Raw genomic sequence first — 12,015 nt, forward strand, 5'->3', positions numbered from 1 at the left:
GGTCAAATTTATTAGCTAAGATAATGCGGGGCGGATATTGCAATGAGCATCTGCGAGGGTTGCCTTTCGAAATTAGCGATATGAAATTGAACAAACCTGAGCAATTGCTGGGGGGGGGCTCCCTCCCCTCCTCCCCTCCCCTCCCCTCCCCTCCTCCCCTTCCCACCCTTTGGAATCATTAACCAATATGCTAGTTGAACAGAATTCCAGGCTGGCCGTTGCAGAGGCTGTTCCGTCCCTCCTCGGTGGATTAATTTGGGATCGATGCCCCTCTTTCCTATATATTGCTTTGTTTGCAAAAGGGAGGAAGGCGCGGGCTGACCGCAACTGGGCCGATTCCCCGCTCCGCGCCCCGTCTTAAGGGGTTGGGGAGATGTTTTTGTTTTTAAATGCAAATAAAGGGAAACCATTCTGGTTTGGGAAGTCCAGAGTTATCCCCATCTTTCCTCCTCCCCCCATTTAGTTTGAGGGATCCGAAGCCTTCAGACACCGCCCCCCCTACGAAGATTTACTGGGAAATAAGTCTCATTGGACCCAGTGGGACTTCAGGGCCGAGTCAAAAAATGCCTAAGGACAGTCAGCTAGGGGTATTTAGACAGGGCAGTTCTCCCTCTGATTAAGGATGGAAGTGGGTTTTCTGGAAAACAACCCCAGGCCAATGAAGAGGCGAGCATTTCGGTAAAATTCACGTATCCAGAGGTATTTAACAGCGCGCTCAGTGGCGTGTTTACTTGGCGGGTGGGGTTTTAAAATAAAATAATAAAATAGAATATGTCAGATTGCAGCAATCCATAACAAATGTTCGACCCAGAAGCTGGGGTAGGGGGAAGGAACTCCACCCTCTCCCCATTTCTGCAAGTGGGAAAAGAGAATCGCCAAGTGCTTTTCCCTGGAGGAGGAAAGACTCTCAGATTTACCCAGATTCGAATCTGTTCTGCGGTATGTGCATGTAAAATATGTCAGAAACTAAAGTGGCCTTTCTTCGGCTCGGTGCCTTTTAGATCTGTTGAAATACAGCGCATCGTTCTTTGTGGGGCCACGGTGGAGTTTCCCCAGAGTTTTATTTGCCTCAGTCTCCGTTTCTTTCCACCTCATGGCAAGAAATTGTTCGCCTCCCTCTTGGATGAGCCTGGCCGGTGTTTGCACGGCGCAGCCTCCGTCGCCGAGAGGGAGCCTCGGAAGAAGGGATTCCGTTTTGGATTAATTCCTGTCAGCGAAACTTATTGCCCCGCCGTCTGGTTCTGTGAGTTTGGAGACGCTCCCTAACGTCCAAATTGGACTAAAAGCGTTAAAAATTAAATAACGTTCAAATGCATTTACTTAGTTTCCCCTTTATAAAGGGAAATGAAAACAGGGAATAGAATTTTCCTTTTAATAGAATGTAATAGTATTTGATCAGCACCTGTTAGGGCTGATTTCGTGATTTCAGAAAGCGGTGACAAGGAGGGAGTATATTAGTTTTTAAAGCTTAGGATTCAATTACCGCAACACACTGAATAATTTAAATGGCAACAGTAAATGCAAAGAGACCTGCGGAGTTTTATTGGGCTTATTGCGCGGAAAGGCGGCCGCGAAACAGGAGGCCCCGCGCGCTTCCCTCCGTCCTCCGCAAAGCCAAGTCCCTTTCCTTCCTTCTGGCTTCTCTCGAGGAGACTTCGAAACAGAAGGCGACTGCTGTCTCCTTCGGACCCTTGTCTCTTCCTAAGTAAAGATTTTATATGTCTCTCTGCTTGTGCACGCACACATATATCTGCGCGCTCTCGCTCTCTTTTTTCGTGCCACAGAATTTATTTTCCCACACCCAATTTTCCATATTTTCCCTGGTGTATTCGCGTCTAGACATGGACCCAGGTATATATATATATATATATATATATATATATATATATATATATGATATGGAACCTCATTCATTATACAGTATGTACATCATATATGTAACATAATAATATAAACACACACCTTATAATATCTATAATAACATTTAATAAACGGCAGTCTGCGTTTTGGGATTGAAATGGAGGAGGATGTCTGCATTGGACGTGGCCAAGGGGTGGAGCACCCTTTGGGTTCCCGGCCTTCTTGGGGACTGATCCACACAGCCTGCCAGGTTGAGGCTCCGATGGCTTAGTCTGTTCCACTGAAATTAAGAGCAATTGCTTCTGATTCCACACCGGCGTTACCCCAGGACACCCGCTGTCGGTGGTTCGCAGAATGAAGCCTCGCCCCTTGTTTGCTCGCAAGGAAATCTTATGTCTGTTTGTCTCTGTGTGTTTCAATTGTAGAGAGCGTGCTCAGGGTCTTAACTCCAAACGGATCTAACCCTCTGTTCTTAAATTCAAGCGAGGGGAGAGAATAGTGGACAGCTCTGATCTCCGCCAAGGAAGATCTAAACCCTGCCATCGCGCACGGGCGCATTTTTCGCGGCTCCTCAGTAAAGCCAGGTTAGGAACCTGCGCCGCAATCCTAGGAGCGGGTTCGGCCTCTCCAAGGCATTTTGCTCTTAAACCTCTCTATTAAGAGATAATCCTCAAAGGAGGGAAGCGCGAGGTGTCCCCAAGGGTTGGAACTTTTACGCACGCGAGACCGGCGTTTCCTTTTATATCCTATTTAAATGGCACTAAAATAGGGGCCAGTTCAACCCACGGTGGTTTGCGCGCTAGGAACCTAGCGATTAAAAATAATAAGCCTGAAAACTTTCCCAAGCGGATGGAAAATTCTTATATCCACCGTTAAGGAAATGAGAACAGAAGCCTCGCCGATCCGATCTTAGCTACCCGGCAGAGGAGAATGGAAAGTAAAAAAAGGGGGCTTTATTTCCAGAGGAACAGAGGAGGAACGCATCCGTTTAGCCGCGTCTTTGACATTAGCGGCGGGACTCTGACAGCCTTTTCAGATTTGCATGGGCGTTAAATGAAAGGGCGGGCCGAAGGCAGATCAGGTGAACTGAAGCCAGGGGAGGATCCAGACGAGGCGCTAAGTCCAAGTCTCGCTACGCCCCTTTTTCAAAAGAGCAATCTAATGGATGTTAAAGACATCCGATTGCCTATGGAGTGTTTAAGAGGAATAATTAAAAAGCCAACAGACTCGCAATCCATTCCCCCACCCCACCCCGCGCCACTCTTTCTCAAGAAACAGGGAAATGGACAGCTAGCACAGAGGAAAGCATATACTTATAAATATATATAAATAAGTTGCTTGTGAAAATGACCTAACGTAATTTCGAGGCCGCTTGCCTGACGTGGAAAGCGCCTCTCGGTTAAGGCGCCGCTCTTTTCCAGGCGGACGTTTTTAAGAGTCTGCCCAGATGGAATGTGAAGGATATTCCTTTCACTGATAATCCGATTAAGGGAAGGGGAAGAGACCCACCGTCTCAGGCACAGCCAGCTCATTCCCCAGGCGCCTGGCTGCTCTTTCGGAGAAGCTTCTACCATCATGGTAAACAGAACAGGACCGCGTGAAGGAGGAGGAGATCGGCGCGAAAGAAGGAACTAAAAATACGAAGGCGGTTACAAATCAAAGGAAAAATATATCCCAATCTCAGGTCTATTTTTCGCCTCGCTTTCGTTTTTATACGCCCTCGCAGTTGTTGCGAATAACCTGTTGACCTCTTCACGAGTGGATCGGCTTGGGCTCTTAAATTTGAGCCGGAGCTCCGCGTGCGCTTTCAGGAGCGCGCGTGGGGCTCCCAGGCAGGCTAAAAAGCTCCCCACGCCTCATTCACATCCACGGCCGAGCCCTCGCCCCCTCTCGACTGGAGTTATCCAGCTCGTATATCCTTCGTCCGTATCCTTCGTATTTCCGTTGTCATTCTCTTTCATTCATATGCATGTTCTGTGCTTGGTAACTTGTAGAACAAACAGAGACCTGTTTGTACACAGAAGCACCCGGTTTATTCCAAGGTGCGTATTAAAACACACATGCAAAGAGAACAGATAATATTTACAATTTAATGTAGACACATATGCTTTACTAAGCAATCCTATGCATATCTCCTCGGAAGTAAGGCCCGCTGATTTTCAGTGAGGTTTGCTTCCAGGAACGTGGATTGCCGTTTCAATGTATGCTATGTGCGCGCGCGGCTATAGGCAATATGTGTGTGACATAGAATTGATCGTACATTGTTTTAGTTTTAATGTTATTACTGCTGCTCCCAGGGGGCCCAAGTCCCTTCGTCGTCGTCCCCCATAAAATATTTGAGGGGGCCGCTCCCCTACAAAGTTGATAGGCATTGCCAATCAAATGGTCCGCGCGTGCCACATCTTGTGATCGATTATGCGGGGCAGGGCTTACATGCCCCCCCAATATTTTATTCATGTTGGCACCCCTGTTGCTGCTACGCACTCAGCATGCGTGGGGCGTTACAAAATAAAAGGTCTCTGCCAGGAGCAGCTTACAATCTAAAAGTGATGCGCGACGGAATGGGAGCAGTCAGAGGGCCGGAAACTTGGAAGCTGGACAGATTCCCTAGACAGGCGCAGACAGAAAGTTTTGGGCACACACCTCTTGCTAGAAACCGGCTTCGCCAGTGGCTGGCTGGGCCAGGTCCCGTGCCCCCCCCCCTTTCTCACTGCTTCTCCGGCCACCCCCGGGCAGGCCTTCCTTCGCCCGCCTTGGGGTGGGGTGGGGGGGCCGGGAAGCTGCTGCCGCCGCCGTTACCGCCGCTGCCGTCTGGGAGGCTGAGCTAATTGGATTCTCTCCGCTTGCTCTCGCGGCGTGTCTAAGCGGCCTGATCATTAGTTTGAGTTTCCTATAGAGCGGAGCTAATTGGATTTACAGGATACCAGCAAGCTGCTCTGCCAGCTTCCCGGGGAAGAAGGAGGCGCCGAGTCCCAGCTCCGGCGAGGGGCAAAAGACCCCTCGAGGAGGAGATGCGCCCCCCGAGGCGAGCTTTTTTTGCGCAGCAGAAAGCACCCTCCTCTTTTTGGGGAGCCTCTCCAAGCCGGATCCTGACTTTTGCAAGAGAGGCGCGGGGGCGACACACACACACACACACACACACACACACAGTTGCGCGCAGGCACAGCAATAAATAAAGCGACACCGGTCCTGAATCAGGGCAGTCTTTGTTAGAGGAAATTGCAGCTTGATCTGCATAATGGAAGTTCTAGGTGCCCAGGGCTATCTCTTTATTGCGTGTGTGTCTGCTGTTATCAATTTTGCGAACGATTTCACAGGGAGCCTGGCAGACTCGAGCTGGAATAATATGCAAAGATTAGCTTTGAATAATGAATGATGTGCTTTTAAACCAATTCCAAAGTGTCTCTGATAGTACAATATGAAAAGGGGTGGTAAGTAATAGTGGGTTTTAAAAGGCGCTAGTATGTTTTTATTACTATATTTAAAAAAAAAGATATCTATATTATTTTGGCAAAATGGATAATATATCACGGAGTCTTTGATAATCATATAAACAATACATTTTTCTTTGGAAGATCTCTCTCTCTCTCTCTCTCTCTCACTCTCTCTCGGCTTTACCCAGTTGTGTAGGGCTTGGCTACCTTATTAAATATTAACTCTTTTTTAATATTAGCTTTTAAGTTTAATATGTTGACGTTCTGTACTTTTTACTTTAATTATATTTTATAATTAATAACTTAGGACCAGTGGTATTCTTGAACGCGACTTTATATTTGCACTCTTCCACCCCCGCCACGTCATAAAAAAAGCAACAACAAAACTTGTGAATTAATTTCCAGGGCGGGCTTTTAAGGGGTCACATCCTGTAAATAAATGTTTTCTGTTCACGATCAGGTGAGTTTATTACCGGAGATGCCGTTTTATATCTCAATATAAATGTTTCAGAATATTTTATGGAGAGGCCCTGTAATATATCGTAGCCCATGCAGAAAACATGCATGTAAAATACCTAATTCTACAAACGGTATTCGGGTTTTTACTAGCCTACGAAAGCCAGTGAAAACGTTCAATTAATTCGTTAAATTGCAGGCGATTTATGCATCACCATGTTCATATTTCATAGTGTTATTTAATTCATTTTAGTTACTTGGTTAAAAAAACAAAACATTGTTATAATTTATTCATTTCGGAAAATCCATGCATTTTCAGCTAGTTCTTCTGTTTGCGAAGTTTTCCACTTGGTATCCTTTCCAACAATGAGAAAGGTGAAAGTGCCGCTAATCGTTTGAAATGTGTACAGGGGATGGGGGAAAGAGAAAGAAAGATTATTCTAATAAATGTAAGAAAATTCAGTTTAAGTTTTTTAGGATGAGTGGTGGTGGTGTTTTTTAAGCATCAGGAATGAAAGGGGTGTGTGAGCACTGAAAAGACGGCCCTCGCCCTTTTGAGATGATGCTGCTGCCAGGAGTGCGGCTACCTTACGCATTGGAGACCCAGGCCGAAATAAATACTGTTAAATATCCCATTGATTCACTGTTTGCAGCAGTTTGGCGACGCCCAGCAGGAGTTCAGGGAATTGGTCCTCGTACAGGATTCCTTCAAGGGATGTGCTGGATCATCCGGATCATGCCCACCACCATCCCCGGCCCGCCCCCACTGACCGATTTCAACCCCTGAAGATGAGAAGGATCTGAATACAGGGCAGAATACTTTGGCATCAACACCCAGCGCCTTGCAGGCCAGGCAGGGGCGCGGAGACAGCAAGGCCGAGGCTCGCTCTCTCTCTCTCTCTCTCTCTCTCTCTGTGTGTGTGTGTGTGTGTGTGTGTGTGTGAGAGAGAGAGAGAGAGAGAGAGAGAGAGAGAGATTCCTCGTAGCCAACCCACAGGAGGAGAAAGAGAAAGCTGAGATGCAGGTGGAGCGGGAAAGGTCCCAGTCGCTTGGCGACGTTTCCTTCTGGCTAGCGGGCTTCTCCACGGCCTCCGGCTCCATCGCCACTTCCTTGGCTTCGGCGGAATTTGGCTTGCCTGGGGGATGAGTTGCTGGAGGAGCAGCCGCAGGAGAGAAGGAGAGCCGGGCGACAAATCTCCCCTGCCCAACCGAGCTGTGCTCCTGGGAGGGACACGTGCAGGCGTAAAAGCGAACGAAGGAGGCTGCTCCGCGTTTTGACGCTTACTTAGTGGAAGCGACTAGAATTCCCCGACTCTGGGTCCCACTCTGTGCTATACACGTAAAGCAGTATCATACCACTTTAAATGGCCATGCCCGCCTCCACACACCCCCGCCCCTGGAGAATCCTGGGAAGTGTAGTTTGATATGGGCTGTTATGGGACCCACCTATTCCCCTCACAGAACTACAGTTCCCAGAGTGCCCTAGAAAAGGCGTGGGTGGTTGTTACACAGCTCTGTCAATTGTTGGGGGTCTCATCAGTTCCCAGGTCCCTTAAACAAACTACATCTCCCAGGATTCTCTGGGGGGGGGGAGCCATGACTGCTTAAAGGTAAAGGTAAAGGGACCCCTGACCATTAGGTCCAGTCGTGACCGACTCTGGGGTTGTGGCGCTCATCTCGCTTTACTGGCTGAGGGAGCCAGCGTACAGCTTCCGGGTCATGTGGCCAGCAGGACTAAGCTGCTTCTGGCGAATCAGAGCAGCGCACGGAAACGCCGTTTACCTTCCTGCCGGAGTGGTACCTGTTTATCTACTTGCACTTTGACATGCTTTTGAACTGCTAGGTTGATAGGAGCAAGGACTGAGCAACGGGAGCTCACCTTGTGGCGGGGATTCGAACCACCGGCCTTCTGATCAGCAAGTCCTAGGCTCCGTGGTTTAACCCACAGTACAAGTCACCTGGAAATGCATCAAAGAGGTGTTTAAACACACACATTCCTGCCGCTCTTTCCAATGCCACCTCCTGCTTCCCTCTAATCAAAGGGAATAAAGCATGGTGTTTTCCTTCTCTCAGGCAATGTCCCTGTCCTCTCTCCCTGTTTTGCCTCTTTTGATGTCCTTGCCTCAGCTGATCTGATGTCACAGAGGAGGCTCTGAAGTCACAAAGGGGCTGGACCAGGTAACCAGAGCTGACCAGGAAAAGGACAAGATTATGCCTGTCTCCTTCCCCTCCTGCTCATCTCATGTAAAGGTAAAGGTACCCCTGCCCGTACGGGCCAGTTGTGTCCGACTCTAGGGTTGTGCACCCATCTCACTTAAGAGGCCGGGGGCCAGCGCTGTCCGGAGACACTTCTGGGTCACATGGCCAGTGTGACGAAGCTGCTCTGTCGAGCCAGCACCAGCGCAGCACACGGAAACGCCGTTTACCTTCCCGCTATAAAGCGGTACCTATTTATCTACTTGCACTTAGGGGTGCTTTCGAACTGCTAGGTGGGCAGGAGCTGGGACCGAAAGACGGGAGCTCACCCTGCCGCGGGGATTCGAACCGCCGACCATGCGATCGGCAAGTCCTAGGCACTGAGGTTTTACCCACAGCGCCACCTGCGTCCCGCTCATCTCATGTACTGATAGTTAAATCTTGGTTCGGCTCTGGTGATGAGACAGGACCCTCAGCTTTCACCTGAGAGAAGCCGGCTAGTTTAAGGGACAGAGGGCAGGTTATTTAGTGTTCAAAGTGATGTTCTCCAGTAGCTGGCTGCACATGCCACTTGACGTGGATGCCTCACTCTGTTAAAACTGTGTTTATGGAAGACAATCTTACTTGGCTGCGAGTGATGACCGAAGAAGAAGACTCTAATGGCGCAGGTAAGAGAGGGAATGGAAAGGGAGATGTCAGGATATATGATCAAGAGCTGGTACACTGATCCCCCCTCCAAGTTTGCATGTACCATAGGTTAGTCCTATGTCTTTTTCAGTGGAGTCATTTGTAGCCTCTTAATGGGAAACAGGCAGATGACATTGGGCCAACAAACAGAAGAGCTGGACCAGCACAATGTGCCATCTATTCCAGTGTCCTGTTCTTACAGTGGCCAAACAGATGTCAGCAGGGTACCCACAAGCTAGATCTGAACACAAGAGCATATTAATGCAGCATTTTAATACCAATGTCATCTTCTGGAGGTTTGCCAGGAAAATTCATTTATAGTTTCAATTTTCTCTTTAATCTGGATTTGATGTTAATTATTCACTCTGTGTTAATTAATACTAATGAATGTTTCATACAATGTTGTGAGCTGCCCTGAGCCTCTGGGAGAAGGCAATATACACATTCCTATATACATTACTTGCCCTTTTGGAGGTCTTTCAGCACAATTATAATGGAAGGGGAACAGTAATAAAACAACAACCAAAAACAATTATTTATCAGTGTCTTAGGACGGAATAGCAGGACTGTGCATGGAACCAACAATCCAATTTGTGGCCCCCCTTTGTAAATTCAGGTCAGACCTGATTTGGCCCAGACCAATCCAGACCAAATCCAAATTCTAATCTGTATGGCAATCCAGAAAATGCAGACCAAATGAGTAGTAATAATAATTTATTATTTATACCCCACCCATCAGGCTGGGTTTCCCCAGCCACTCTGGGCAGCTCCCAACAGAATATTAAAAACATGATAAAACATCAAACATTTAAACTTCCCTAAACAGGGCTGCCTTCAGATGTCTTCTAAGTCAGATAGTTGTTTATTTCCTTGACACCTGAAGGGAGGGTGTTTCACAGGGTGGGCGCCACTACCAAGAAGGCCCTCTGCCTGGTTCTCTGTAACCTTACTTCTTGCAGGGAGGGAACCGCCAGAAGGCCCTCAGCACTGGACCTCAGTGTCCAGGCTGAATGATGGAGGTGGAGACGCTCCTTCAGGTATACTAGGCTGAGGCTGTTTAGGGCTTTTAAGGTCAGCACCAACACTTTGAATTGTGCTCGGAAACGTACTGGGAGCCATTGTAGGTCTTTCAGGACCAGTGTTATATGGTCTCTGCGGCCGCCCCCAGTCACCAGTCTAGCGGCCGCATTCTGGATTAGTTGTAGTTTCTGGGTCACCTTCAAAGGTAGCCCCACGTAGAGTGCATTGCAGTAGTCCAAGCGGGAGATGACTAGAGCATGCACCACTCTGGTGAGACAGTCTGCGGGCAGGTAGGGTCTCAGCCTGCGTACCAGATGGAGCTGGTAGACAGCTGCCCTGGACACAGAATTGACCTGCGCCTCCATGGACAGCTGTGAGTCCAAAATGATGCCCAGGCTGTGCACCTGGTCCTTCAGAGGCACAGTTGCCCCATTCAGGACCTATGAAAGCAACAGGGAACTGGTTTCCTACACTGCTGGGGTGTCAGCTGAACCATCTCTTTCCCAGAGTTGTATAGTCTTTCATATTTTTTAAAGCTGTGCAAGTTTAAAGATGGATTTATGGTTCTCTGAACTGGGCCACGTTTCTGTGAAAGCTAGTTTTTGATCTGGAGCATGGTGATGCTCACTCCCTCTTTGGCCCCAGTGCAAGTGGGCTCCATCCAGAGCTTTAATGAAGTCCTTGGCTGTCCGTAAAGCAGATCCTTTTCAACGTTTGATAGAACTCCAGTTGAAGCCATATAACCCATTATTATCTGCTTTGCTTGTCATGTTTATACTCCATTATTATTACTTTTTAAATGAAGAGGTGAGGCAAGGTGGACAGGCTTCTGGAAGGAGATCAAGAGAAAGCGATGCGATGAGAACCTTTTAAAAAGACAGGTAGCATTTTATAATAATGGAACATTAATTGATATTACATTACTCGGAAATTCCTATGGAGTTGCATATATTGTCTCCACAATAATACAAGGAGGACAGCAAGATGGATAGCATTGCACAATGAAGGAAGAATGGATTTCCACATCATCGTATTACAAGTACTGCCAGATATTCCTTTCTGGAGAAACGAAGCAGGTACCAAGAGGCAGATTAGCTTTGCTCTGTTGTCTTGCTATGGTTTTGCTGACACGACTTACCCAGTTTTTAAAAACAAAGTGTCATGCATGGCGGTGTATTAAATATGGGCTTAGTTAATGTGCGGCAAAATGCTAAACGAAACCTCTTTCCTGCACGTTATATTGATTGTAAGCTATCAGCTGCAGGTGGGGATCTTGTAGGACTTTGTGACATTGCAACCGACTCTGGCTAACCAGTTTGTCATGTTCACCCTGTTGGCTAGAATAATCTTATATTGCCTTCTGCTTGTAATGAAGCCTTGCTCCACGTACCAGATTTCAAAGCCTTGTTCCATGTACCAGATTTTGAGGAGCTTATGCATGATATGCTTGCAACAGATTCTCCCCCTTTCCCCAAGTGCTTCCTCCTCCTCCTCCTCCTATTGCCAATACCCATTTGCTTGCCCTCCCTCTAGTCCCGAATCTACACTACTGTATTTTTCGCTCTATAAGATGCCCTTTTCGCCTCCTAAAAAGTAAGGGGAAATGTGTGTGCGTCTTACGGAGCGAATGCAGGCTGCGCCGCTATCGCTGAAGCCAGAAGAGCAAGAGGGATCGGTGCGCAGTGATCCCTCTTGCTCTCCTGGCTTCAGGGATAGCCATGCAAAGCCTCTTGAGCGCAGCCAGAGCACTCCTGCCTCTTCGCTCAAGAGGCTTTGCATTGCTTTCTTGTTTTCCTCCTCTAAAAACTAGGTGCGTCTTATGGTCGGCTGCGTCTTATAGAGCAAAAAATACGGTATATCCCCAAGGGAGAGAATAAAGTAAGCTACAGTTACTGTTCCTCCTTTCCCCCTCTGCTCACTGTTTACTTGCATGGAAAGAGCAGGCAGAGAAGACAGCAACAACAAGGAGGGGGAGCAGGGCCAGGGGACTCTAGGGACTGGCAACAGGCCCCAGTTTAGACATGGACCCTGGCAAGTCTCCAACAGTGCCAACCCCTAATGCCAGTTTTTGTTGACTCCTAACGGTACATGCATCAGCCTGAGAAGTGACCAATTCTGCATTGCCAAAAGACAGGATGCACATTTGCATTAAAATTTAACTAATTGAAATTGTTGTTGTTTAGTCATTTAGTCGTGTCTGACTCTTCATGACCCCATGGACCAGAGCATGCCAGGCCCTCCTGTCTTCCACTGCCTCCCGCAGTTTGGTCAAACTCATGCTGGTAGCTTGGATAACACTGTCCAGCCATCTCGTCCTCTGTCATCCCCTTCTCCTTGTGCCCTCCATCTTTCCCAACATCAG

At 47.9% G+C, this 12,015-nt stretch overlaps 1 protein-coding gene across 1 annotated transcript in view; it reads right to left on the reverse strand.

The window, feature by feature from the left end:
- FERMT1 (FERM domain containing kindlin 1) overlaps positions 1-12,015 on the reverse strand; it is a 637,654-nt gene that overhangs the window by 21,060 nt on the left and 604,579 nt on the right. The window lies entirely within an intron of this gene.

This window comes from Podarcis filfolensis (genome assembly GCF_964270895.1).
Source record: "Podarcis filfolensis genome assembly, chromosome: 3".
Taxonomy (NCBI): Eukaryota; Metazoa; Chordata; class Lepidosauria; order Squamata; family Lacertidae; genus Podarcis; species Podarcis filfolensis.